Raw genomic sequence first — 27,155 nt, 5'->3', positions numbered from 1 at the left:
CATCGTTTTGTAATGAGTGCTGATGTCGTAAGATTCTTTGTAAATCCGTGTTGTCCCTTCATGTTTTCAAAATCTTCAATTTCAGGCTACAAATACGCTGCCTTGACGAAAAGTTGTCACACAAATTGAGAAATAGTGTCCATTCAACCGTCGCCGTTGCAAACAAGCACTGTCGAACAGAGATTTATTGATCGATCAATCAATCAATCAATCAATCAATCAATATTAGGGAGATTTTGACTTTCCCTGCGCAGAAAGTTGTGAAGTATTAAATTTATGTTTTTAAAATGGAGAAAATAAACCAGTTTGATAACAGAAAGAAACCAGGGACGAGGAGTAAACTTCTTCCTCGTTCCGAAGCGCGCCCCAACAGCCCTCCGTTCCAAAGCAAAACACTCAGAAACGACAAAACAGACTCCATCCGTAACAGAAATTGTCTCATTTTTTCATATATACAGGTTTTTGAATGGATTGTCTTAGATTGATAACTAGAGCGGAAAGAACTCGCATGCATGTTGAACTTTCTGTGCAAATTACGAAAAAGGGATATTTTTTTTTCTTTTTGAGCAGTCTCGCACCTTTTAACGTTCTTCAAAACAAGAATAGCTTATCTTTCTTCCCGACGGCATCAGATAATCTCGGTGCTGATTGAATGACGTCGCGCGAGTTTGTTTGTTTCAATATCGAGCGAGAGTCGACGTCTGCATCTCACACACACTGCGTCCAGAGTGACGTCATTAAAAGACGAAAGACACTCTCGGTGAGACTGTAGCGAGTTGATATTTCGATTAAATGCACACAGCTACAAACTACTAATCCCCAATTAAACTTTACATTTCTTGGACTTCACTGAACAAAGTGCCGACCTGGGATTTTGTTGTTTTATCAGTCTGCAGTGGACGAGACTTTGTTTTTCGAACACCCCACATTTTACGCGGGTTTGTGCCACAGAAATACAAACTTCATGAATTAACGCTTATCAGTAGGATCAGATAATTAATCAATAATTCACCCATCCCGGCCAATAATAGATGAAAGCAAACTTTGCACAACATAATGTACGAGGCGAAGCCAAGTACATTATGGGTGAAAGTTTGCTTGAGTTCATTATGGGCCGGGAGGGGGTACATTATTGCTATTATTTTATAGTTTTTGGCGACGCCAGTGAATATTAAGATGTAGAAAACATCTTTGGTGCTACAATTTTGATAATCGGATGTATTACCAGTAATAATCTGGGGGAATGACGTCACAAAATTCACTGGTATTGACAAAGCTAGAATATAGTACATTATGACGATGGACGAGATATGCCGTGTTCAGCGCTATCCAAGCACATTGTCTGATCTCGCCAATTCTCGCCATTGCACGCAGTCCCAAAATACAATCAAACGAGAACTTTCATTGTTAATTTTTTTATCACTCTACTAAATTATCTGAATGCGCCTGGGCCAAACACTCGTGTGGTACTTTTCATTGCAACATAACTTAGAAAGGAAAAAAACAGAAATCTGTTGTTTTTTATTGAAAAAAAATAATGAAACTATTTTTTAAAGTTTGTGCCTTCGTGCTCTTAAACTTTAACTACTCAAATGGAAAGTGCCATTACTTACGGTCATAGCATTGTTCTCGCTCCTCGTCATCTTCTCGCAGCATTTGGCCAACGAGAACTTCTAAAGGAGATCTCTTCTTAGAAGACAACTGCGCAGGTGCAGTTCCTTCTTCCTGGTTTAATCCACACTTTGTGTTCCAGGTCATGTCCAGGCGACCTTTGACCTTGACGTGATTATCAGTGACCCCGCAGACACGGGTCATCTCTTTGAGGTGTGTTGTGGTTGCATTGGCCCGCTGTTGAAATTGTAGAAAGTCTCCTCCGCCACACTGAACCATTTACGAAAAACAAGAGAAACAAAACTTACTAAACTTAAAAGTTACTTTTAAAAACACAGATTGTGCAAGCACAAAACGTCTTGTAGCATGACTTATGTATACTGTATACGTATACTTTTGCATAAAGGGAATAGGGCTAGCCCCTGCTTTACAAGTTTGGACCCGAACGTGGTTCGTGCTCGTGTAGGCTAAATAAAATGTCAAACACGCCAAATTGCCACCAGCGACTGTCGACAGCCTAATAGACGTATGTATGGAGGCACGTGCGTGCATGCGAACATGAATGTCAATATTCCTTGCAGCGGGCACATCTCGAAAGCCGTACTATTTATACGTGATAAAATTTACCTGAAACAAGGCAATTCTGAGAAAATATTGAGAACGCAAAAATCAACACAAGACAAAATCCAATTAGATCTTGTTTGGTCGATGGTGATCCATATGCCAAACTAAATTGATGACCACACGGATTTTACACAGCAGAGCTGTGTTTTGTATAATTTTTAATATACAAGCTCTTGGGTAGCTACTTACAGGCCACTAGTCAGTAGGGACCAAATAAGTGCTTGTTGTAAGGACAAATCGGAACTTCAAGACGCCAAAACGCTTTCATTCCAGAGTTCGTTATGTTTACCAAGGAACTACACTATCAGACAATTTTGATCATGTGCTATTTATTTACACTTGTTGACATATTCAAAGACCTTCGGAGAAATTTGGATAACCTTGTCACGTAGTCTGCTTGTTCTTTCTCCTTTTTAGTATTTGTTCATTTTGTTGGTCTCCTTTTTAATGTTCTTGTTATTGTTTTAAGTAGCTTACCAACTTTGTATTTTTTTATTGTTTGTGAGGACCAATTAGGAGATGAGCCTGAACAAACAGTGTTTCCCGCGTAAAATATAGTCTGCATACTTTCTTTAATAAGTATATTTTGTTTAGAGAGAAAAGATAATATCTCCAACTACAATACATACCTTTGTCACTCTCTCATTGTCTGAATAAGCAATTTTCATGTTCGATATTTTTATAGTAGTTGCAGACAACACCATCATCGAACAATTGATCCTTTCGCCATAGTTCTTCAGAGTGTAGGTCCCGGACGAGGATAAGGCAATGATGACGTCACACACTGTAAGGTCAACAAAGTGATCATAATAACGCGCCAAAGAATTTTGAAAAGAGTGCATTGCAAAGACAGTTAACGTTTGAATCATGGCGCTCTAACTCCGGCAACTTGAACAGGTGGGTATCGTTTTGACCCCCCCCCCCCCCCCCACCACTCCGAACGAAACATCCAAATGTATCGTTCGTCTTTTAATGTCATGGTCGAATCTTTTCATGTGAGCAATGCCAGTGAATATTCACAATGCACGAGCTCGTGCGTTCTTATTTAGAAACCCACTGTCTGAAATTCAGGGTATGATTTTGTCAACATCCTTGCCATTTTTGTCAAACAACCATCCGTGAAATTGCAGCGTCACAAGAAGGTGATCTCGAACACGTCTCTTAAAACCCTTTGAACCGGCTCGGACATTAATGTCGATGACGTCATACAGTACCAGGTGGGTCAGGGTGCAAAGTGTTAACATATGACTTTTCTATTACCATGCTATAGTCTATCGATACTATCTCTGTTCGTGTGTGTGAACCGAAAGACTTTATCATTTTCGTTGACGTGTACATCTGAACTTCATTTTTCATTGCTATTCTATTTACCACCATCGCCCCCTTACTTTTGTTTGCCTTGTCCTTTTTGAAGGTGAAGTTGAACATCTTCCCCGGGGTGGGAATTTTGAAATTCAACTGCGCGACGTTTTGTGATGATCGGTGCACACTGCGAATGTCAGTACAAGAAGCGTAGTAGAGTCGATCGTAATCTAAACCCGTGTTTTCTTCTTCGTGGGGGTAAATTGTTCCCTTGAAATACCAACCATCGATGAACTGTCAAGACAAGAATATGTAAAAATTAAAACACAGGAGAAAGCAGGTGCATCCAGCAGATGTGTCCCTGCAAAGAGAATATCGTCAGCGACTTCGTTGCAGGCCGGCGGCTGGAATTTGGTTCCAATCAGGGAACTGTGAACATGTGAGCCGGCTTTTTAGTGGAAAGACGGCATTGGGGAGTGTAATTGGTGGGAAGAGGGGAAAACGTCCCATACGTCCCGATGTCCCGTACTCTCAACTTATCATGCGGCGGTACAGTTTTTTCTATAGACCTTGTCCATCGATTTGAAAAATTGTCCTGGCCACGTTATTTGACCGATTTTCCTGATTAAAGACTTTTTCAACTTTTCTGCACGATTCTGCCTTGATCGCTAGCTAACGGTTTACGTATCCATGTAAAAATCTCTTAATACCTTCGTGCATTCTGTCTAGTTCTATCTGTCGGTACGTCTTCTTAAAAACAGAGTACCCGCGTCATTAGCTCATGGTTTCTCCCGCTGCATAAGATTTTACGGGATTTTGCTCAGCTGTGATGTTTTGCAGGACACCACAGGATACCGCGCCATCTTTGGTTTTGAACACTGTTCTATAAAAAGTCACTGATTTCAGCACGATACCTGGTTAATTCTACGCGGCTGTTAGTGCTCTGTCCCACTTAGCCCTGCGTACAGGTCTGTGTGTTCCCGGCGTTATACGGCCTCCACCACAGCCCTGCAACGGTCTATGGAGATAATTGGGGTCTCTGCGGTCCGCATCCGGACCGCAACGAAAAAACGATCTTTTTGACCGAAATTCTGCTCTTTCGGGGCAAAATCCTTTCCCTGCCTACCTTTTCCTCCTAACCGACCCCAGAAAAGATGCGATTAACTTCTCCTAACGTCCAAAACTGCTCGTTTTCTGAAACATAACGTACTCGACAAGTTGTTTACCCATGGAGATTGCCATTTTGAATCTCGCTGCAAGACCCCAGTTATCTCCACAGACCGTTGCAGGGCTGTGGTGGGGGCTGTATAACGCCGGGAACACACAGACCTGTACGCAGGGCTATGTCCCAGTGTAGTGGTGCAGTGAATATCTAAGTCCCTACTAATTCCTCCACGAACCGAAGAAAAAACTTGAATTACACGTGACGTCACGATAAATAGATGTTATTCTGCGAAATAAGTGAAATAATCTATCATTTGGAAATGGTTGAGAATCACTTTGAGGGAAAGTTAGGTGATTCTCAGTTGACCTACGATTTCTTCACGTAATATTTTAGAAGAAATAAAGATTGACACAAAAGCATAGATATCGTATTGTGAGCTATGAAAGTGCGCATGTGCGTCAGGTGTCAGTGACACCAGATCTCGGGTCCTTCGCTCAAAATGATGAGGGCTTCAATTCTGAGAATTTGTTGCTCTTTCTAACGTTCAAAAGTCTAGAGCGGCATTGTTATCCGAAAGCACATTTCGTGACAAGACTACAATCAGAAAGATAAACTGGGGACGTGGTATTTTTCCACTGATGGTTCCACAACGTTTTAAATGTTAGCGTACGTCATTAGATGTGCGGAGCGATCGTAAATACCTCTTTTCCGTGTCTAAAGCGGATTTGGTGATATTTTCTTTTGTTTTCTGAAACTTCCGTTTCACTTGTGGCATTATTGTAGAGGCTGGTTGCGCCCAATTCGGCACGTTTTTCGCGTTTATATTTTGTCTCGGTGCGTGTTTTGTGATTCGAAGGCCCACCCACGTCTGCGGTGTTCTGACAAACATTGCCAGTTGCTCGCGTAATACCTCGGGAAAGTCGTTGCAGTCGTATACAGACTTAAGTCCCAGGGCTTGCACGTTCTGAAAACACAAGTTCTGTCGATTTTCTGTTTCATTCCGCGAGGCCTTAGGGGATCCAGGAAGAAACAGCGAACAGGTTGCCGAGAATGTTCAAAAAGTCTCCCTCGGGGTTGCTTTACTAACTACCGGCGAGCCAAGGTTAGATAAACTGCGTGCCGTGTGATCACGATGTTCCATAACCTCGATGTTTGTTTTAAAAGAATCCTTAGGCATCTTAGAAAAGACCCGGAATGTCCCAAAATTGGCAAAAAATAGTTTCGGCGGAGCAAGTCAACGATGTTGAATCATTAAAGGGAAAACACTGCTAACTTTTAGGAAATTGTCGCTACGTGTGTTGTTCTAGATTTAATTGTTCTTCTTCGCCAAGTATGTCACAGAGCCTGGCATGCGCTTTGTAAACCCATCCATTTTCCCAAACACACAAGTTTGCTATCGACGAATATGTTCTATCCCCGACTTAGGTTCATTCTCAACAGTAACACTTGACATTAAACACGTGCAGGAGACGTTATATCAAGTAGTTTGACATGATTCGGGTAATAGAACATGAAACAATCAAAAATAGAAGAAAACAGCTGAAAATAAATTGAAAGTTACAAATAATGGCACATGCACGGTTAGGTTACTGATATTTTATAATCACACACACAACGTTCGCGCGCGGTATTGATTATTATGGAACTAGGTGAAAGCGAAACGTCAATGACCGGGGTTGTCATTTTCAGAATTAGATTATTTTCTAATCGCAACTTGTTATTTCACTTATTCTTTTGCGGTGTAACAGAAAGATCGCAGATAAGCTGGTTAGAGAACAAATCTGCCAAAGTAGAGAGAAAGAGGATACAAATATGTATCTCATTAGTGTAGTAGATATGTAGGTATGAAATTCGTGTGGTTATCACACAGATAATGCAGTTCGCGCCTCGAATATGAAAAGACTGAAGCTTTTGCTCAAACTTTCGTCAAGCAAACTTTCAACCATTCTCTTTCCAAATGAAGAATACAAATCAGCGGTAACTTTGTAAATTTTGGTAATAGATAGACAAACTGTTTACCGAGATCTGAAATTCAAATGGCCGTCATCGCTATGTTATCTCTATGGGGAAAAATAAAGTTCCGATTTTCACAATATAAGGCGGTGAAAACTGTATTATTAACCCTTTGAGCGCCAAAGTCAATTTCTGTCACTCTGATAAAACTTTACCAATGAATTTTTGTTCAAATTTTACAAAATTTTGATCAAAAAACTGTAGCCAGTGAGCCACTGAGGTCCATTGGTCCAAAATTACCAAAAAATTACAGAAAAAATCACAAAAAGTGGTAAAATGTTGCACTAAAATTTTGGAGGGAAAAAATTACAGCTCTCAAAGGGTTAATTCCATAACTTCCAAAATGAGCGTCCATAAGTGGTAGGCAAAATGATATTGTAAAAGTTTGAGAGTGTGAACATCTATCCTGAAGGCACACTCTAGCTTAAGAATATTTTTTCCTTTCTTTAAGGGGACTGATAAACTTTTACAACACATTTTCGTCTACCGCTTATTTAAAGCTCCATAGCTGTAACTTTTAGCTATTTTTTCAGTATTTTTGTTCTGTGTTTCACTACCATTTCTAATGTGAATCCCTGAACCATGATGAAATACCAAGTATTTAGCTTGTTAATGCATCCTTTGTGTGCATGATCATGCCTTGTTATTGTTGAAAATTATATTCAAGTCCGGACTAGAATTCATTTGTCAACAATAACAGTGGTCATTACACGCGTACAAGGTGTGTTGACAAGCAGAATACTGGGCACAGAAGCATGACATAGGGATTTGATGAGAAACTGTAGTTGATACACAGAACCAAAACACCGAAGAAATAGCCACAAGTTACAGCTAGTGGAGCTTTAAAGGTCGTGAAATAAATACATGTATAGTATTCAACCAGCTTATTTTTGTGAAATCGTAAACTTGATTTTTCCCCATAGAGTAAAACAGGATGATTTCGCAATGTTAGTGGACATGAACCTTATCCTCGCTATCAAGAGTCGGTAACTATTGAGTAATTTGTTTCCTAGTACCAAATTTTGAACGATGACACCCCCCTGATTTTTAATATTGCTTTCGACAGGGAATGGTTTGGAAGTTTTCTTTACAGAAAGTTTGAGTGAAATTTGAAGTCTTTCCAAATCGAGGCACGTACTGGCTTGATGAAGTTCAAACTCTAAGAAGAGCATCGATTAGAATAGATTTTTTCAGTTTTTGTGTGTTTTTCACCTACATTTTGAAATTTAAAAATACAGTCGTCAAATTGACAAAATGTGTTTTTGAATGAAACATATATCACCTGTGAGTCTGTATAAAAGCATCACAAAGCGCTCCTCTAATAAAAATAAGCTTACAACAGAAAAAAAGATGAGAAATGTAATGAAGTTCTATATGATCATAAGTCAGATATGTGACGGGGAGCTAGAAATAGCTAATGTGAAGTTAATGTAAATCTGCATTGAAAGTTAATCAGCCGTTAGGTAGGAATAAACGATAGCAAATTGCCACTATGCCGTCAGATACTGTGTTCACCATTTAGTCATTGTTTCTTGAATAAACTGCAAATGGTTGAACGGTTAATTCACACAGCTGATAAGAATTATCAACATACCGCCAGCCACTGTTCGGACAAATCACCGCATCTCAATTCCTCGTCGATGTGCGGAATTCGATTGTGATCAGCTCGTCCGCATCCGCCATTAGGAAAGTTGTACACTGTGACGTCAAACCGTCCGATATGAAATAATATTCTCCCTCGACGCTGACGACATCCACGCAATCTATGATGACGTAAGCAGAGTATTGTATCCCTTACATTCCTCCACGTTATAAATAATTTTGAGGGAATTGGGTTTTGATAACATGCATGCGTTACTGTGTAACCTCGGAAACAATACATAATAATACAATGCAACACAACACATTGCAAAACTATACAAAACAATACAGTACAATACAATACTTAAGCAATAATGCACCCCCTCCCGGCCCATAATGGACGAAAGCAAACTTTGCACGACATAATGTACGAGGCGAAGCCGAGTACATTATGAAGTGCAAAGTTTGCTTGAGTCCATTATGGGCCGGGAGGGGGTGCATTATTGCTATTATTTTATAGTTTTGGCAATGCCAGTGAATTTGTAGTTGTAGAAAACGAATAAAAAAGGAAATTTAAACTGAGTTTGAAGCCAGTGAGCGTCGTCCGGCATGATCAGCCCGGACTCTGTTACACGCACTCCACACTGCACTGCACTGAACATGCACGTTCAACACAAAAAAAATGAGCAGCACTTTCACGGTTCAATTTGGAATTAAAAACGATGTATTTTCGAAGAAATGAAAAGTAATTGCATCCCTACCGTCTATATCGAACTTGAAATATCACCTTTAAATATCATGCCATTCAAAAAGCCGACACGGTGAAATGCCAGACATGAAGAAAACGGAATGTTCATACATCGACATCAGCATGATCAGCGAGCTGCATGGTATCAGCTGATCAATACGATCATTATTATGTCGCTAGTAGTACAGCATTCAATTGCAAACGATATCAACAGAGTTCAATAATGTTATTCAAATGTTTAAATTTCATTAATAATTGTGTCTATAAATTTAATTTTTGATGGATTCTTGAGAAGAACTATTTTATTTCGGCGAACGAGAAAACTTGACGTAAACGGGTGCTCGAAAGGTGCAGTTGACAAAACACACTGGAGGGTTTCGTAAACAAGGCAAGGTGAAACCACAGACAACGAGAAAAAAAAGATAAATGAAAGTTGTCTCCGATTACAGTCAGTGCATCAGCATTAGGTGGCCGAGATGATAGATCAATGGAGAGTCCACGGTCGTCATGATTGTTGGCAGTATCTGACCTTGGACCGAGACCCAGACACTTCCAGTCAAGATTGATGACAGCTGCCGTTGTTGGCCTGTTTACGGCTGGTTCGAGTGGCCTTTCACGCTTGCATCGTTTACATAGCCACTGACATACATAATATGCCATGTGTCAAACCCAGTATCGTCTAGGAGTTTGCAAACGTACTGAGGTCTGTTTAACCTGTACGGCAACAGAGCGAACCATGTTGTAAACAAACGTAGTCGTACAACCAGCGTATCGGAAGGTTGACTGCATGCTGGGCGCGAGCCAGACAGAGCAGACGACGAGTGCATGCGGGAGGACAAAAAAATTGATAAATCGTACAGTAAGACATTATCATATTGTGCACCATTATCAAGATTTATCGTTTTGTGTATTACATGGTTTATCCGATACTTTCCCTCCTTTTAAATGCGCAGTCCTTTTTTCGTTTTCCATAAAAAACTATGCTCGCTGTGGTGCCGCGATGCTGAATAATGGAATACATTATCAGTAATAATGTATGGATATGACGTCACAAAATTCACTGGTATTGACAAAGCTATAATATAATATACAATAAAATGTAACAATACAATACAGTAAAATACAATAAATACAATACAATACAACACAACTACAAAATACTCTACTCTACTATACTATACTATACTATACTATACTATACTATACTATACTATACTATACTATACTATATACTTTAGAATATAATGTTTTATAATATTACACAGTACTACGTACTAAACACTTTAAAAGAAATCGTTTATGAACGAAATTCTTTTGCACAAGTGTATTGCAGGTTAGGCATTAAGTATGCCCTTCAATAAGAAATCCAACATCTTGAAGACAGCACACATTATTTCTGTCAACGTTGATATTCTTGACTTCATGTCATTTCTTCATGACTTTATATCCTTGCTTTCGTCGTGACTGCATCGTGCTTGGTATTGTTCAAGTTTCTTCTGATATGAGTAAAACGCAAATTTGATCACAGAAAATTGAAATAACATTTCCACAAATATTATGTTGCTAGGCGTTCAAGGAACAATACCTATAACTTTTCCACATAGTTACAATATTTAATTTATCTCGGTACATAAACAGCATCAGTCTCTAACGATTGTTCTTCAATTTTTGTGACACCTACACAGTATTTGTCAGTAACTATCGGAGAATGCTTATTATCGTAGTTGCGAAGTAACTTTTAAGACACTAGAACGTCAAACTCATGTTATGGTCTTTAGCTATACTTGTCCTCTGGGGTGTTTTGTACTGTTGTTATGGCAACTTACCTAGCTTGTTACTTGTTGATGTTCTTTTGATAGGAAACAATGGCATTGTATCCTGTTGAAATGAATAATATAACCATCATCATGCAGCTGCTACTTCTTCAAAATTCTTAAAACTTTCTCTGGTATCATAAACGGATATATGTCGACTGGAGTCGGTCTGTCTACCATTTTATTGTATGTTACTATTTCTACAGGTTTAGTACAATGAACAAATAAATAGCCAACATGACGGGTGCTAATATGGCCGCCAGGGGACATTTTATTGACGGCCGATTTCTCTGGCATGTCTCCTGGTGGCGTCCTCTTTCCAATTGTTCCATCGTAAAGGGTGATGCGCAAGGATAGTACCGTTGACAGAAAGTATGTAATTTATATTAAATTAAATCAATTGCAATCAGTTAGTTACCATTTATACCTCTGTCAATGTCTACCTTGGTGAAACAAGCACGATTATGCAAATAGACTTGTTGCAGGACAATCATTCCACCTTTTGTGTTTCCAAAGCCTTATTTTCGAGTGTGGATGCTAAATGTTTCACAAATTTGAACATGTGCATTTGAAAATTAAGTAGGTGCTCTGCAGACTTGCATATCTTTTGATCGTCTTAGAAGATACTCAAAACACCTGACGTCACTTCTTTGTCCTTTTGTCAGAGGTCCATGTGTCTTTCTTTCACGGATTTGACTTTGTTGTGTGTACCGGTGCTTTACTGTCTGTTCTGTGCTGTTTCGTTTCTATGTTTATAACAATTGTCAATGACCTTACATTAACGAATTTTGACCTAGTGTTATTTGCATCTGAATGGGTATGGTTGTGATTATTAAACAATGTTAACTGAAATGACCTAATGTGGTCAGAGCAGAAACGGCCAGCCGAGGATGTGTTATCGGTCAAAAACTTTTGAACATTCTGCCAAGCTATGGTATAGTTGCCTTTCAGGGCACATCTGTCTTTCTTGGAACTTGTGTACATGCCTTTCAATCTAATTCAAAAATCTAAATAACACTACTGTTACCAAACAATACCTGTTGATAGCCGAATCCGCTATCCATAATTTCTGACAGTATGATTCAAAACATGAAGATCAGATTTCTAGTGTCATATATCTGGAACCTTGGGGAATGCACTCCGAGTTCAGTGACTTTAGGTTTCTTGCAGCAAGCATCTGAAACCCGGGGATACACTCCAGGTTCAGTGACTACATAGAAATGCTTTGTTAATTATTACGAATTTGTTATGTTATGCCGTAACTGCATTAAATGCTTTTTATAAATCTGATCAGGTCAGGAAATTGAATTTGACCGTGGAAGATACATTTTATTCAATATCTCTAACGTCACAGGGATCATGTATCAGCACCATCACCAAGCAAAAAGTTGTCGTACCTACAGAGCGACGTTCTTTAAAGAAATTCAATATTTCATAGGTCATCAGTGGAAATGGTAGTGATTGTTTATTTCTTTGCGCTCAAAGAATGGTTATTGAAGGCAAGACATAGAACATGCGTTTCGCTCAATAGAACATTTCACGAAATTGGGTAATTTGACAAGCCCATTTGATATCGCATTATGTATGAATGATAAAGATGCAACTTGCATTTATTTTTATGACAAAATATTAAAATCCCCAACAGCTGTAACTCCTGAAATTTGTTGAGCTCAAAATATCTCCTTCCTTTTGTCTAGTTTTTTTCTCTGAATTCTACCCCCTGAAAGGATATGGGCTTTTACTATATTAGGAAACCATTCCTTTGTGAAACATATGACAAGTAAATTCAAATTTTAGCGGTCATTTTGAGACAGAACATACAATGTCACAGTTTAAAACATTACAACTATGCATTACATTGGACTACTCTGTGCAGTTTATGTGAAGATTTCAGTGCAGATATATGCACAGTATCCACGGTTTTTGCTTTCGCATGGGGGTGGGATTTAATGTTTGGACAAACATTTAATAGCAGCGCAATCTTTATCATGTTCAAAATAGATAGACAATAACACCTGGCAGTTAATAATACGTGTATACATACACCTAAATTAGTACATTCTCACAAACTTATTTAGCGTGAATCATAAAATAATGCTAAAAGATAGAGCTAATGGGGCTTTGATTGAGTTTCATCTTTGGAACTTGTTCAACCAATTTACGTAACATGCAACTATCTTGTTGGGGACACCGACCATATAAGTATTAAGCTGTCTATTAATAATCGTGTCGATTATGATAGGTCATTGACAGAGTTATGTTAACTTGCATAAGATATGCATGTGTCGCCTGGTGAATGTGACATTTACAAGGACAAGGATCTTCATATTTGTATGAGCTCACACAGAACATGCCTAGACTCAAGATTATTATCTGTCGTCACCACTGATCGGCCTAACAACAATAAATCCGTGTTCCCATTACAGGAAGCATAATCTTGTCGTTATAGAAAACGAACAATGACCGCCAGTTATGATTTCCGAACAAAACAGGGCAGCTAATCATTGCCTTGTACATATTCCATCACGCTGATTTTGAGCCTGTGTAAGTGATCACCTCGCATACAGGGATCTTGTAAGTATCTATAGTAGGGGGTTCGATTGTTTCTGATATCCAAGGCCAAACCATCAAAACACGGCAAAATATTCTGTGCATAATATTCGAGTTCTCAGGGTCATTCACCTGCAACAACTTAACCCTAGGACGGCATGTAGCATCACTGTCGATTTGCTATAAATCATCTCGCTTCGAGAAGTCCCAACCATTCTGGCGATACTATGAGACGTTTCAAGAGCCGCAATTATACACACTTCAATCATTTTTATTTTTGGTTCTAAATCCACCATCATCATAATAATTACATTGTTCCTATGTAACCGAGGAAAGCAACACTGACCTGCGTTGAAGAGGATTGATAGTTACAACACATTGTTTTACATAAAGTACGGTTTACATTGTATTTTTCTATCATTCAGTGCTTGCCTAAACAATGTGTCGTTAGAGAAATACAATGTTTGTAAACAAGGACGCGCATGCGCTGAAGTGACGACCGACGCTATTTTAGTCAGTAATAGAGGTGGCACATCTTTCACTAACATTGTGTCAGTATTTTCACAGTATTGTTAAGAAGAGGAGAAAGAACTTGTAGGACAAAGATTCAAAGTACCCCTCCCTTTTAGCACATTTTGAGGGCATAGTTATATTGTTGTTGATGAGAGAACAACTGAAAACTTTTTAGGCAGAACTTGTGGAACAAAGGCTTGTTCTTTGAAAAGATCTTTCAAAGGAACGTAAATGCACCATGTTAATAGATAATTTACCAGGTACATGAAACAAAAAGTAAAAGGCAATACCTAGTGGAGTCGTCTTGAACCAATAATTGGTGCTGGTGCCAGGTGTCCGGAATGGGCAAGCGTACCCTGCTAGCATTTGAATTCTGCACCCGTTTAGATTGACATAAATGTGACAAATTTATCCTAGTTCTGCAAAACTGCCAAATTACTGTTTAACGTTAAAGCTTGAAATGTTGTCAGTCATCATTTCAAAGAAGAGACAGATGTGTCACATTCTATTATCACATCTCTGCATCTACCGTAAACCTCTTCAATGATCTAAATCTACTTGTGAGAATCCCTGTCTCACTTGCTTCTGTGCTAATAAGCTGTGTCGTAGCCGAACGTCTTCCTATGAGTCATAAGCTCTTGCGTATCCACGTAGTTGTGAAATGTACACGCATTAATCAAATTGCTGCAAAAAAATAATAACAGAGTGCTCAGGACAATAAGTATCGATTTTATTTCTAAGAAACTACGCAAAGACGTGACATTTGTCGTACAGAGATATGAACTTGGACATACTTCAGAAAAACAGGGCAGAAAAAGTTGAGTGTTCGGAAGGAATTTGATCGTCCTTGTTAAAAGTAGCCAATCACTAATATCACTAATATCGAGAACAACGCGGCCGCCAATGTGCTACCACGTTTTATGAGAAACTGTGTTAATATTGAATGTCTGTCGTCGTCCGGGACCGCACATGAAGGGACATGAAATACGTGTACTTGACCATGATCAAGTTGAATGGACGACAGAAGTGACCATACTGGTTTTGCGGAGCGTCGTCCATATGTTCACATTAGGCCGTCCTGAACACTAAATTCCAACGGCTGACTCGCAGCGTGTTTGAAAGGTGACATCTGATTGGTCGATTATCACTATTTACAGCAACTTAGAGAGTTTATTTGTATTATTCAATTATAACGGTAAGATTCTGCCAACCAATTGGATAACAGCTTCCAAATAGCTGTACGCTACTTGTTTAACTATCGCCGCGGATTTAATCAGATATTTTCCCTAACTCGAAATTTTTCTACTCTCCAGGATAAATGATTTTTGTCTCGGCGTTGACTTTCCATTCTAGTCGAGGGACGTGTTTTATCACGGCTGTATTAATATTTTACCACATTCGGCATTTAGTTCTTATCCAATCAGAACGACTTATTGGCGTACTGTCACAATGGTATATTGTAAAATTAACGGTCGTGTGTCGTAAGCTTCAACCCCCATCTTCACGCCAACCGTCTTGGAACAACACTTTTGAATAAAATGCTCCCATAGATTACAATGGTAAACTTACAAATAAACAACATAATGCTTAGTGAGCCGTTAAGAATTCAAGTACGTCATGAAGGTGATATACTACCATAATTTTATTGCTTCGAAAAAAGCTAAATGTTTGAAAAGCGTGTGAGAACATGAAATTCGAAAAAGAGGTTACCGAGAATATTGATATTGAACAACTTTTTAACCTCAATGAAGCGTTGATAATCAAAAGAAAATAGCGATTTTATCAATACATTGTAACAAGAAACTTTAGAGGTTGAAATTTCCGTTTCATCCTTTTCTCAGTGTTTCGCCGGTATTCAAAGTTTACATAAAGATGATTTAAAGTTTAAATTATATTCGGTGCAAACTTGCACATCGGGGTGAGCCTCGCTTTGGCTCTCAGAAGTGTGTCCAGTCATCTGTGGAAAGAAAAATGCAAAAACAAATTAATCGGTAAGGTAAGAACCCTAAAAACTACGATTAGCTTTAACTTTTGACATTTTTTGAATATTTTGTTTCATGTATCGACTCAAATCTGTAGGTCCTTCTAATGCGTGAATCAAGATGTATCAACAACATTTCACTTATTTACACAGGACGCATTTTCAGAGCGGGCGGCGTTTATTATTTAACCCTTTGTAGGCTGTAATTTTTCCCGCCAAAGTTTTAGTGCAACATTTTACCAATTTTTTTGAATTTTTCTATAATTTTTCTGATAATTTTGGACCAAAAGACATCAAATTTCACTAGTTACAGTTTTCATCTAAATTTTGGCAAAAAATCTGAAACAATTTGACTGGAATACATTTTGTAAAGGCAACAAAATTGATTTTGGCGCTCAACTTGAAACGGCAATATTTTGAAAATTGAACTGGACTTTATCAAATCATAAAAAAGTCACAATGGTCATAGTATACAAAGAGCTGCGTTAAGAGGTAGAATTCTATGAGTCTTGGCATGGTGTTGGGGATTAAAAACAGAAAGTAAAAAAACGCACTTATATCAACTGTACTATTAAACAATAACTTACATTGCTTGAAAATGGGCAGTATTTCTAAAAGTAATGGTTACGGCTTCGTTCAACCGAATCATTAATTTCTTTTTGACACAAGGAGTGTCAAAATAATATAGCAAAACATTTTGAGAGTTGCCTGCCTACTTTTTAATAAAAATTCAAACTTTAAAGCTGCCGCCATTTTGCATGCGATTGTTGTATATATTCAGTTGTTTAACATACGTATCTTCTCTAAGGTAGCTTGCGCCTCAAAACAGATTCTTGACTCTCAAACCTTATTTTCTAATGTACTATTTGTGGGGTTTCATTTTAAAGTCCTTAGTGTAATAAAATTTTCACCGTCTTAGTTTTTCGAAAATCGTAAATTTAATTTTCTCTTCAGAGATGGCGGCCATTTTGAATTTTAAATTTCGCTAAATCTGGGGTAATTTGTTTCTTTAGTACCATAATTTGCACGGTGAATCCCGATTTTTATTCTTGATTTTGAAAGAGAATGATTGAAATATTCCTTGAGGTAAGTTTGAGCAAATGTTTAAGTCTTTCACTTTCGAGGCACATACTACCTTAATTCCGATGAAAAGTTTGCTCTCCATTCTAGCGTCGTTGTTTATGTCCCAGTCCGGTTCTGGACCAATGGCAGAGTCAAAGGGCAGAAAGTATGCGCCACCTTGTGACAGCTACGTCTCTGTGTTACACTTGGATGACTTGAAGGTTGTACATACCTTCCTATGCTTCGCAGAGCTCACCCGCCCTGTCTTCGAGCTGTCCGAACTCAAAGGATACATGGTTGTCATGGCTACCACTGGAGACTAATCTCACCACGGAGTTTATGCAGTTAAGTGCCACATTCACGACAGCATCTGTAGAATAGATTGGACAATCAGTGTTGTACGAGAGTAATATTTGATAAGGATAATTAAGTGACATTGGACGTTGACCTCTTCTGATAATCCCTGTTAAAAATGACAAAGACATAGATCGGTAGGCAAGAAGGTATATAGGGAGGGAGGTATGGGGAGGTAGGTCAGTAGGTAGGTAGGTAGGTAGGTAGTTATGTAAGCAAGTAGGTAGCTAGCTAGGTAAGTAAGTTTGTAGGTAGCTAGGTGGGTAGTTAGCTAGGTAGGTAGCTAGATAGTTGGGTAGGTAGCAAGGTAGGTAGATAGCTAGGTAGATAGCTGGGTAGGTAGCAAGGTAGGTAGTTAGCTGGGTAGGTAGCTAGGTAGGTAGCTAGGGTAGATGGGTAGGGTGCTGGGTAGGTAATTAGGTAGGTAGAAAGGTAGGTAGATAGCTAGGTAGGTAGCTAGGTAGGTAGCAAGGTAGGTAGCTAGGTAGATAGCTAGGTAGGTAGCAAGGTAGGTAGATAACTAGGTAGATAGCTAGGTAGGTAGCTAGGTAGGCAGATAGCTAGGTAGGTAGCTAGGTAGGTAGCAAGGTAGGTAGATAGCTAGGTAGGTAGCTAGGTAGGTAGCTTGGTAGGTAGCTAGGTAGGTATTGACTGATGGTATTGATTGATGGAAGTAATCGGTATACAAACGTATGTATTTCGGTTGGACATATAATATATATGTCACCCCATACATGCATGTTAGTCTCTTGCAATTAGACTAAAATTTTATGTTCAAAAATGCTATGCAACCTAGCCTATTTAATCTGTACAACGCCTTTCCTCGAAATTCTAAGTTAATCACATGAACATTGCTACAAGGCTGCAATGCTTTATTTTTTTGTAAATATATTTTATGCAAGTGACTCAAAAGTGTTGCTATAACTTTTAGCAAATAACAAACATAGCCAAAACACAATTTCGTGAACTCTTGCAATATGTGTCTGTATGTCGAAGCTATCCAAACCTGTCAACTGTCTTAGAATTATCACTATTTGAAGGGACAGTAATGCTGACTTTTGATGACTTTTCATGATTTAATTTTTAATGTCGACCCTAAGTTCTTGTTTTACTCCCAAAAGCATGTTGAAACACCCAGTATTTAGCCTGTCAAGGCAGCGTCGATACACGTGTATAAAAAGTCAACATTGTTGTCTAAAACATTTGAATTCTAGTCCGGACCAGAAATCACTTGTCAACAATAACAGCGCAGTTTATACATGTACAGATGGAGTTGACGAGCTAAACACTGTGTGTTTCAACATGCTCTGGGAAGAAGAACAAGAAATTACGGTCGACATGAAAAAACGAAAACAGCGAAAAAAAACAACAAAAGTTAGCATTACTGGCCCTTCAAAGGGCCATCCAGTAATGTTAGAATGCATTAAATCTGCACGACTCAACAGTGACTATCAATACCGTAAACTGCTATTACTCGTGGATATTTTCTCTTTGCCAGGAACCGAATAAGTTGTTTATCAGTTTGCAGTCGATTGCAGTATTTGCACATTAGAAGTAAACAGAAGCAACTCGTCATCCTGAAGTTGTATATTCTGAACTACCCTAGTATCCTTTCTGTTAAGCTAAGGGGTCTATTAGCCCGCTTTACCTAAAAACACTTCGCGAGATTACAATACCGAGAAACGGCCTCCAGAAAAGTGCAGCATTTTCATATTTTCCTTGTATCACTCAGTTGGTTACAGTTCGTCGCGGTGTGTTTTTACCGTCAAATAGGTCAGATTTCCATTCTTGCAAATTTGATTAGCATTTCTTAGACTCATGGATAGGCCAAACAGCAACTTTAACGTCAAGGATATTGGCAAAAGGAATTGGACAATTTTCATGCAGGTTAACGTTCATGTTACGTTAAGGCTTGGTTTGCCTCAAAAGGTTAACTTGATTATGCGCTAAATGGTATAATTGACCGATAATTTACAGAGTTTATCAACTTGAAAATGTCAAGTGTGAGGAAGCCTTCGGCCGAGTTCTCATGAATACATGAATGATGGTTATCTGTTTGTCAATGATTTCCTGCAGGCGTCAAGAAAAGTGCGCGAGACCAAGTGTGACTTGACGTGTTAATGCGCGTTATTATGTGTCCACTGTCAACATTAGCTTTTATGTGAAGTACTTACTCCTTTTACAGGACGGCAGGGAGGATTTGGAGATGTCTTCACTGAAAGCCTTGCCAGCTGAAAGTTCCTTGTCGATGTCATATATGACGTCATGAACAGGTGATGACGTGGGGAAGACCCGGCTTCGATTGGTTTGGCAAGGGTTTGACGCTGCACGTCTCCTGCCAGATCATATCCACGTCTCCTTTGGCGCTCAGCTTGGCGCCATATTTGCCGCACAACTCGGCCACTTTGTGTAGTTGGGAGAACCGATGTCGCTCGATGTCAGGAACTGGACGACATCCTGTTCGCTTGTGCACTGAGAAAAAACAGTCCAACTCATCTTTAATGATTTTGATTAAATTTCAAACCATCGACTTAGTTTGTTATCTCGTTTTGCCAAATCACTTTTTTTCTTGGGGTTATGGTACCCTTTCTAAAATGTCCAACAAATTATGTAATCGTGACCGTGTAGCGGGATCATTATAAAATCGCAATATCACACCGCGTCCCTTTTAAGGGATAGCTTTAAGGCTTAGAGGGTTTGAAATCTACCGTGGATGTACTTTTTCGAATCTTTATTTATACGACAAGTTTCAATTATAACTTACCTACTTTTAATTACATCAGCAACATAATTAGATCAAGCAAGAGATCTAACGAAGGTGATTTTTCTTTGTACATCAGGTAAACATACCAAGGTAAAATTTAGTCTTGTTATCTTGTAGCTGCATTAAAACGCGCCTCGGGGACAGATATTCGGACTCTCAAACTTTTCCCATTCTTTTCTGATCTACCACTTGTGGGTACTCTTTTTAAAACTCTTGGTGTAAGAAAACTTTCACCGTCTTAGTTTTCCTGAAGTCGAAAATGATATTTTCACCATAGAGTTAGCACAAGGATGGCGGCCATTTTGAATTTCAAATATCGGTAAATCCCAGGTAATTTGTCTCTCTAGTACCAAATTTGCACGGTGACCCCTGATTTATATTTTTGATTTGGTAAGTGAATGGTCGAAAGCTTCATTGAGGAAGGTTTGAGCACAAGTTTAATTAAGTCTTTCACTTTCGAGGCGCATGCTACCGAAAAATTACTTCAAACACATAACGTTTCTTGAAGAAGTTAAACTTTCCATACCTGAACACCGTCTCCTCCATCTGCAACATTCATGTCCCTTATGATGACTCGTGATGACACCATGATGGCGAAAGAGCAGTTGCCTTGTGACCAAAGTTGCGGAGGGTGTACGCTCCCTGAGCGCCCAGTCCAATTGCATTGCATGCTGTTGTCAAAGAAACGATTCTGTCACCAGGGTAAACAGTGAATACAATGTTCTTTCGATCATCATCAGAGAAGGAATAGAAGCCTTTGGTGTTTCCTTCGTCTCGTAGTCATCAAAATAGTAACGTATATAATGTGCCTCTGAAATATTTGGACTCTCAAATTTTTACAGTTCGTTTCTGGATCACCATATATGAGGGTTCATTTCAAAGCTCTTTGAGGAAGAAAAATTGTCACCTTCTTAGTTTGTTCGATAAACGGAAATTGTGTTTTCCCCATAGAGTTAACAAAGAGGTGGCGGCCATTTTGAATTTCAAATATCGTCAAATGTTAGGTAACTTTTTTCTGTAATTCTAAACATTGCACGGTGGTCCCGGCCTTTATTATTGATTAGGCAAGACAATGGTTGAAAATTTCATTTAGGAAAGCTTTGAATGAGCAAAAGTTTAAGTCTTTTCCCTTTCGGGGTGCTTACTATCTTAAGTTGCAGACACGTTATACGCGAGGACGATAATAGTCATGTTGCAGTCTTTGGGAGAAATATAGAGAGAGTCTTTCACTATAAAAGCATTATTTGTGAAAATATATATGTGAGCATTATTACACATTGAACGAGAGGCACAAGGAAAGATACGCCAGGCTACAATTTGATGCAAAACGTACCATACGAAGTTAAAAATAAGGAACCTTTTTAAAATTCCAGCCATTCGTAGCTTTACTCTTTCGGTAAACCGAGATAGACGTGCCAGTGCACTTTACTTACGATGTTCTATCTTCCTTGTGGTAACAAACACTCGAAAGCCGTGGCCGGATTGGTTTATGGCGAAGTGGAGCATAGCATTGTTCTGCGAGGCGACAAATGCTTGCTTTGGCACCTCGTCGCAGAACTCAACTATTCGATCTTTTATGGGTGTATGATGATCTTCCTCGGTGGGGAAGATTGTCCCTTGTGGCGTGGCCCATCCATCGACGAACTGTAATGGAAATTGATGAGAAGACTGTCATGTTCCAGAGTGATTGAACATGGTCTGAGTTATCTCTGCCTACTTTTTCAAAGAATTTAACTGGCGATAATATTCTAATAAGTAGTATGCGCCTTGAAAGTGAAAGACTTAAATTTTGCCCAAACTTTCTCAGTGAAACTTTTAACCATTCTTTTACCAAATCAAAATAAAAATCAGGGTCACCGACCGCGCAAATTTTATACCAGAGAGACAAGTTACCTAAAATTTCATGATATTTGAAATTCAAAATGGTCGCCATCCCTGTGTTAATTCTATGGAAAAAATAAAATTTTCGGTTTTTGAAAAACTAGGAAGGTAAATTTTTTTCTTATATTAAGAGCTTTAAAACGAGCCGCCACAAGTGGTAGACCAGAAAAATATTGAGAGTCCGAGATCTGTCGGCGAGGCGAGTTCTACATTAAGCAGTGAACCATACCCAACGACGGTATACCACTAGATTTTGATGATTCGCGACATATGTGCACAAGCGATAGCGAGTGCATACATGCAGTGAACTGGTCAAAATCGAGGGCCATATCGTTGCTGAGATGGCTTATTGCTAATCTCTCATAAAATTGAATTGAAATTCTGGTGTGAAAATTCAAAAAGGGAATTTTCTCTAGCTGTGAGCTCGTGCCTACATTGCGAATATAGCACTGTTAGTTTCACGTCTCGACCAATCAGCTCTCGGTATTTGCTCCACCAATATACTGGTATGATATAATTGGGGATATCCTTTGATTGAAAGCGAATAAGTTCGTTTACGGATGGTTAAAAAGTTGTACGACAGATAGATCTCAAGATAGTAAAATCTTGTCTGATTAAGGTAGTATGCGCCTCGAAAGTGAAAGACTTATACTTTTCCCGAAACTTTCCGAAATGAAACTTTCAACCATTCGGAACCAGCGAAACAAACTACTGCACATTTTGCGATATTTGAAATTCAAAATGGCCGCCATCCCTGTGTTAACTCTATGGGAGAAAAACTAACACGGTGAAATATTTTCTTCCTCCAAGAGCTTTAAAATGAGCCCCCACAAGTGGTAGATCAGAAACGAATTGTAGAAATTTGAGACGCAGAATATCTGTCCCCGAGGCGCGTTCTACCTCAACATAGGAGTGAAGACATACACGGTAGCGTAGCCCATAAGCTTAGGGTTATTGTATATCACAGCAACCGGACTGACGTGGAGCCTTAGTGTCCGTTGAAATTATTCCATCTTGGTGTTATTAACAAAGCAAATCTAACTGTATGCGTGATTGGCATTATAATGATTGACATTTTAATTCAATTTCTTACCATCATTTTGTCAGGGCATTTTACGTTAAACTCAGTAAATTCCAGTATAACTTGTTCATCGGGTTCAGCAATGATGTATACGTTGCACGTCTTATGCGTTCCGTCTGACGTGTAGTTGAATTCACCAGTTACTGCTAAAATGTCAAAGCAATCTGCCACCAGACAAGAGGAAAGATAGTTACTAAAAAGTGCATGCATTTTACATGAGTTTCTTACAATGAGCACGATTGGAACTAATTTTGGATAATTGAATCTTTCAAAGTTCTCAAAAGTGTTAGGTGCCCATTGCTGAATGTTGCAATATTACAAATTACTCATAAAAACAAGTGTATAACGTACAAAGAAAAGCAAATAAGTTACATTTGCAGATTAACCGGCATTTCTTTACTATCCAATTATATCAAATTAGTTCCAATCATGTTAACAGCTTCTTATGCATATAGCGAGCAATCTTTACTTTATATACCTTTAGCATACAGTGAGCATTTACGTTTTGAGCGTATTTTAATTTTGTCATTATAGTTAAAGATCTAATGTCATCACTACATTTGAAGTTAAGGTGGTATGCGCCTCGAAAGTGAAATACTTAAACTTTTGCTCAAACCCTCCTCAATGAATCTTTCAACCATTTTCTTTTTCTTAAAGCAACAATAAAGTTAGGGGTCACCGTACAAAGTTTGGAACTAGCGTAAACAAATTGCCCAACATTTTGCGATTTTTGAATTTCAAAATGGTCGCTTTCCTGTGTTAGTCTATGGAGGAAATTATAAATTCCGGTGAAAGTTTTTCTTTCTCCAAGAGCTTTAAAATGAGTCCAAACAAGTGGCAGATCAGAAAAGAAATGAAGAAATTTGCGAGTCTCACTATGTATCCTCGAGGCGCGTTCTACCTTAAAATTAATGAAACGAGCATTTTACACTAGTACACATTACATTGCCTTTGTGATCAATTGATTAAGTAGCGTTTACAAATCTATAATCGGCGTGTCTATTATAGTTACTGAGAATATATATTCAGTAATTTCACGTTCTGAAGCTGCGACAATTCAATTTTATGACGTGTACTGCATTAAATTTGTTCAACTAAACAAATCTCAGACACACAGCAAGGCAATGTTAAAATAGTCTTTGTTTCTCATTTGTTGCGAGAAATTACAAAAAAGTAGTAACGTACTCAAAATATCACTAACAATTAACATTATTAAAACCTTACTGCCGTCTACTGATATATACCCATGCATTTCTTCAAAGAAAGGGAATATTCATATAGAGATAGCGATTACACAGATATATGATTGAGTTAGCAGTTAAAGAAGCACTGACAGTTATTGTGGCGCAAGCATATTACAAACGACCAAACATTCCATTGGAATATAAGATCGGATCCTCTTGACTTTATCACTTGGAGGGCATGATTCACGTTAATAATTAAGTTATTCTGCATAAAAATCGGCCATTCCATCGTTTTCGATTTAAAAAAAAGTGAGCAGCGAAACAATGATTAAGCTATGTCTCCGATTTGAAAAGTGAACGGTCTTTCAACGTTACGCACACCAGTCTCTTAGGATGTACAGAGGAATGTCTCTTACAGCTCAAGTTGTCTGATGGTGTCAACTTGCTTTGGATTTCTGAAAGCTGATCGCCTACGCCTGTACAAGTGACCACAAACATTATTACAGTTCGATAAACGAACAGGTTACTAATCATACTCAACGACTAAAAGACGAGTAAGAGACGTTTTATACAGATAGACACGACAGACATAAAAATTATATTTATATATATATATATATATATATATATATATATATATATATATATACATGTGTGTGTGTGTGTGTATATATATATATTATATATATATAATATATATATATATATATATATATATATATATATATATATATATATATATATATATCTTGTGTTTTGTATGTCACTTTGCTACGGTTTCGTACAAGATTTGCATGTAAACAAGTTTCTTGAGCAATATGAATTAAGACAAGCTGAATGTAGGAAGAATTAAATAATTATCAAAAAGCGAACATTGAAAATTGAAAGAGAAGAATAATGTAATAAACACAAACAAATTAGTTTCGAATTAATGGAAGACAAAGCATAATATTGATCGACTTAGCATGTATCCAAATAATGGAAGACTAAGCATGTATCGAAATAGTGGAAGACTAAGCATGTATCGAAATAATGAAAGACTAAGCATGTATCGAAATAGTGGAAGTCTAAGACCAATGTATCGAAATAATGAAAAGACTAAGCATGTATCGAAATCGTTGAAGACTAAGCATGTATCGAAATAATGGAAGACTACTCATGTATCGAAATAATGGAATACTAAGCGTGTATCGAAATAATGGAAGACTAAGAATGAATCAAAATAATGGAAGACTAAGTATGAATCGAAATTGTGGAAGACTAAGCAGGTATCGAAATGGTTGAAGACAAAGCATGAAGCGAAATAATGGAACACTAAGCATATGTCGAAATAATGGAAGACGAAGCATGTATCGAAATAGTGGAAGACTGAGAATGTATCGAAGACGACGAAGACTGAGCAAGAATCGAAATAGTGGAAGACTAAGCATGTCTCAAAATAATGGAAGACTATCTGTGTATCGAAATAATGGCAGACTTAGTATGTATCGAAATAGTGGAAGACTAAGAATGTATCGAAATAGTGGAAGACTACGCGTATGTCGAAATAATGGAAGACTAAGCATGTTTCTAAATAATGAAAGACTAAGCATGTATAGAAATAAAGGAAGACTCAAAATGTATCAAAATAGTGGATGACAAAGTGTGTATCGAAATAGTGGAAGACTCAGCATGTATCGAAGTAATGAATATGAAGTTTGATTTGCATGGCAAACATCGGCATTTGATGACAATGTGAAAAGAACTGTAACTGGTTGATTCACTGTTGCAAAAACCACGTGTAAGCCATAAACCATGAACAATGCTGAAATGTGAATGTCATTAGTGCCTTCAGCATAGTAGCTGGTTAAATTCTACATGATACAATATTTAGGCCGATGAATAATCTGTAATTATAATGACTTATTTTCGGTTGATTTGCATACACGTACAGTGACAGTCAATACTAGGAAAATTAATTAATTAAGTAAGTAAGTAAGTAAGTAAGTAAGTAAGTAAGTAAGTAAGTAAGTAAGTAAGTAATTACTTTTGCATCTAAAATAAGCAATTTACTTCCATGTTCGATAACGCCGGTAAAAATCATTCTACGAGGTTTTCAAGGAATTATAGCTCAATGTTTGGCGTTTTGTACCTAGTTACAAATGAACTTTCCTAGTCGAAATAAGACAAAATGTGCTTGACCTTTGGTTACCTTCATTTAATTGGCAACACCGGTAAAGCCAGATTATGTGTCTGAAGGTAAATATAGAACAATATAACAATATACAGAGTCAAAAAGTGGAACATTGGTAAAATTCTGCTGTACATTGAAGTAAACAATTAAAATTACAATAAGTGATTCATATGGGACACATATAATTGAGATTGGCTACCGCCAGTTGTTTATCATTAAGGTAGAATTCTAACAACACTTGTCTAAAAGTAGTGTTCTGTATGTGTACCGGACTACTTTCAAGATGGCCGCAGTTCTATCAATCTGCAGTAAGAAAGTCTGGCATTGTTTAAAAAAGTCGAGGTACTTTGGATGGAAGTAACTATCTTACCTAATTCACGACGATAGACTCCATATTCGTCGATGTCTGACGATCTCCTCACCCGGTCGAGAAGATCATGGTTGGCGCATTGATATGTAACCTTTTAAGGTCCTGTGAAGATGTCCACAAAGTAAGCCGATCTCAGGCGGGTCAGCCTCCAGCTCTTTAACGACGCGGTGAGTGAAGATGACAGTGCGCATGCGAAGTGTGGGTGCTTACCGACAGGATAGCAGTGACTGTGCCGCGTTTGAGTTGATCAGTGAGTTCTAGCAAGATTGTGCGACTCGTGTATAGTTGTAAGGTGCTGATTACCGTGATATTCTACTTGCTGTGCGCGTGTAATGTTACCTTAGGTGCGCATAAAATAGTGACGTACAAAGAAGTGATATTTAC

At 38.2% G+C, this 27,155-nt stretch overlaps 3 long non-coding RNA genes across 3 annotated transcripts in view; all 3 read right to left on the bottom strand.

Moving 5' to 3' along the window:
- The window catches only part of LOC139128145 (uncharacterized), a 5,642-nt gene extending 3,767 nt beyond the window's left edge, over positions 1–1,875 (bottom strand). The window contains exon 1 of the long non-coding RNA XR_011551204.1: positions 1,614–1,875. This is a non-coding gene — a long non-coding RNA (uncharacterized lncRNA). The remainder of the gene's footprint in view (positions 1–1,613) is intronic.
- A 995-nt stretch (positions 1,876–2,870) lies between these two features.
- On the bottom strand, positions 2,871–8,471 carry LOC139128127 (uncharacterized). The gene is made up of 3 exons (XR_011551202.1): positions 8,310–8,471; positions 3,624–3,831; positions 2,871–3,019 (listed from the first exon to the last, which is right to left on the bottom strand). It is a non-coding gene; the product is annotated as an uncharacterized lncRNA (long non-coding RNA).
- A 6,159-nt stretch (positions 8,472–14,630) lies between these two features.
- On the bottom strand, positions 14,631–26,875 carry LOC139128144 (uncharacterized). Its single transcript, XR_011551203.1, has 7 exons — positions 26,772–26,875; positions 23,057–23,208; positions 21,516–21,726; positions 20,609–20,753; positions 19,493–19,790; positions 17,197–17,334; positions 14,631–15,878 (listed from the first exon to the last, which is right to left on the bottom strand). It is a non-coding gene; the product is annotated as an uncharacterized lncRNA (long non-coding RNA).
- Positions 26,876–27,155: the final 280 nt, after the last annotated feature.

The sequence above is a fragment of the Ptychodera flava genome, unplaced genomic scaffold (genome assembly GCF_041260155.1).
Source record: "Ptychodera flava strain L36383 unplaced genomic scaffold, AS_Pfla_20210202 Scaffold_44__1_contigs__length_1314385_pilon, whole genome shotgun sequence".
Taxonomy (NCBI): Eukaryota; Metazoa; Hemichordata; class Enteropneusta; family Ptychoderidae; genus Ptychodera; species Ptychodera flava.
The sequence above is the reverse complement of the archived record's forward strand: the minus strand, read 5'-3'. Positions and strand labels throughout refer to the sequence as shown.